This window comes from Myotis brandtii, unplaced genomic scaffold, assembly GCF_000412655.1.
Source record: "Myotis brandtii unplaced genomic scaffold, ASM41265v1 scaffold1013, whole genome shotgun sequence".
Lineage (NCBI taxonomy): Eukaryota > Metazoa > Chordata > Mammalia > Chiroptera > Vespertilionidae > Myotis > Myotis brandtii.
Window position 1 is genome coordinate 491,081 of NW_005353379.1, and position 2,407 is coordinate 493,487.

Genomic DNA, 2,407 nt, shown 5'->3' on the forward strand with positions numbered 1-2,407 from the left:
GCGGTGGTCGGCGGCGACGAGGCGGGAGGAGCCGGGTCTCCGGGGGAGGCGACTGGACTTTTACAATAAAAGCTGCTCCCAGAGCCAGGAGCGGGGTCCTGCCCTTCGGAGGGGACAGGTCGGGGGAAGCGGTGCAGCGCCTCCCCCTCCTACCCGCCAAGGCCGGGCCTTTCCCCTTTCCGGAGACTCCACGCCACGGCCCCGGGCGCACACCGTCCCCAGCCTCCCAGGTGCCATCGCTGGGAGACAGATCGAGGCTGCGCTTCCGCAGCGACGCTCACGGCTTTGGGGTTCCTGGCCGGGTGCACGGCGGGGGCGCGTGAGGGGTCCTTTCAGATCCTCGCCGAGCCCGCCCCAGGCAGAAGCGCCAAGGGGAACGGGGCCGAGTCTGTGCGGGTGTTGCTGGGGTGCGCAGTGTAAGACGCCCCGCGTTTCTCCTCCACGCTCCCTCCCCTCGGCGCACTGGGGCTCTTGCTACGCATCAGTTAGACTTCGGCCCTGGCTTTCCGGGGTCCCCCCACTCGCCCACGACTCCCGGGTGAGAAGGGCACTGTGCCGCCAGCCTGACGCGGCCACTTTTGCCAACCACCCTTCCCTCTAGGCCTCGGGGTTTCCAGTGGATAGAACCACGGCCACACTCACGGGGTCCTTACCGCCCTGACATTAAAGAGGCTGCCGCATTGTGACCCCTTCCCGCGGAGGCTGGGGGTGACTTAGAGGCATTTTAATTTTATTTTTATTTTTAGTGCTTTTCCTTGGGACAAAGAAGTGTGCTGTCCCCACCCCCTCAACTCCCCTCCAAGGATGTCAGCTGGGTCCAAAAAAAGGAAAATCATTCCCAAGGTCTGCCCTACTGCAGAGGGGCTTCCCGGGAGTGGACGCAGGGACCCCAGGCCATGCTACTCCTCTTATCCCACCGGCTCTCCCCGGCGGGTCCGCGGGAAGGCAGGAGCCGGGAAGGGTGGCAGGGGCCCTGCGACTGCCTCCTCCGGCCGAAACCCACAAGTGTCCGCTGCACCGAACCAACAATCAGCGGCCTCGCGCCTCCCTGTTCAGTTGGAATGACAAATGCGTGGCACGCAAATTGCCCACCCTGTGTGGCTATGCGATTGTTTGTCAGCCCGCAGGCACCGCTCAGCAGGGAGGACCCGGAGTGGCCGAGGCGGCTGGCGAGCGCGGAGGGCAGAGAGGCGGTAAACACGCTGCTGATTTCCCCCATTATCACCCAAACACGATTTCACACGAAGCAATCACCACGCAGAAGTCGACGAAAATGTGTTTGCTGAGGAGTCCTTCGCTCCGGTAATAGCCCTCATTTTTAAGATATTAAAGAACGGACCAGCGGATTCGACACGTATAAGGTGTATTTGCGGTTCCGGCATCCGCGCCGCAGTCACCGCGACATTGATTCCTCAGCACAGATGACATTGTTTCTCTGATGTAACACAGAGCGCCCGAGTTCGGAGCGTGCGCCTGGGCATCTCCTGCCCAGATGTTTCCATCGCAGAGAAAGCTGTCGCCCACTATCCTTGCGCGCGAACTAGCACCGGCGGCGGCGGTTAAAAGCAAACAAACAATAAAAGCATGAAGCATCCGGGGCCCCAACTTCTTAGGGTTTCAGGAACTTTCTTTCCTTAATTCTTTCAGCCTCTTGCCCGGCGACAGAGCAGAGCGCATAATGGGGGGCGTTTCAGTGGGGTTTTTCGTGTCACGTGCAAAACGTGGCCTGTGCTTTTCAAAGGTGCAGAGCCCGCCTTGCAGGGCCAGTTAGTGGGGGCAAAGCACAGAGCGCGCTTCAGCCTGTGGGCAGAACCCAGACCCCGCCTGGGATTCACAGCAATTCCATTGTATTGGGGCTTTAAAAAAATCCATTGTCTCAAACTAGTGCTTAAAACCTGCCCCGGGGCCCTGCTGCTCCCCAGCACATCTCTAGTAGCCTCGGGGAATTTGCCCCTGGGAGGTTAGGCGTGTGCAGTAGAACAAGAGGCACGAATACCACCCAACTGCTCCGCACACAGGGGCTGGGGCCTCTACACTCGGCGATAGAGACCCTCTTTTGCAACCTTTCAAATGAACGCGCTGAGCCCCTGAGGACGAAATAATCAAGGTGTTAGGAAAACTCAACATAACACTGGGGGTAAAGAAGAGGGTGTCGAAAAATGACGTGTTCCCAAAGCATCAGAAAAAAAAAATACATAGTTTCCAGGGTTGCAAAAACCGGCTTTCCACAGCGGAGCTATTTACTCAAGTTTATTTCCAAAGTGACTGCCTGTTGAATTTGCAAATCACAGAATGCAAATGAGGATAATTTGTTCTCGGTGGGGCTTTCTCTTGAAATGATTAGCAAAGTCAGTCATTTGAAAATTGGAGCGAACGCACCGCCGGTTCCGAAGCCCCTCGCTAATCG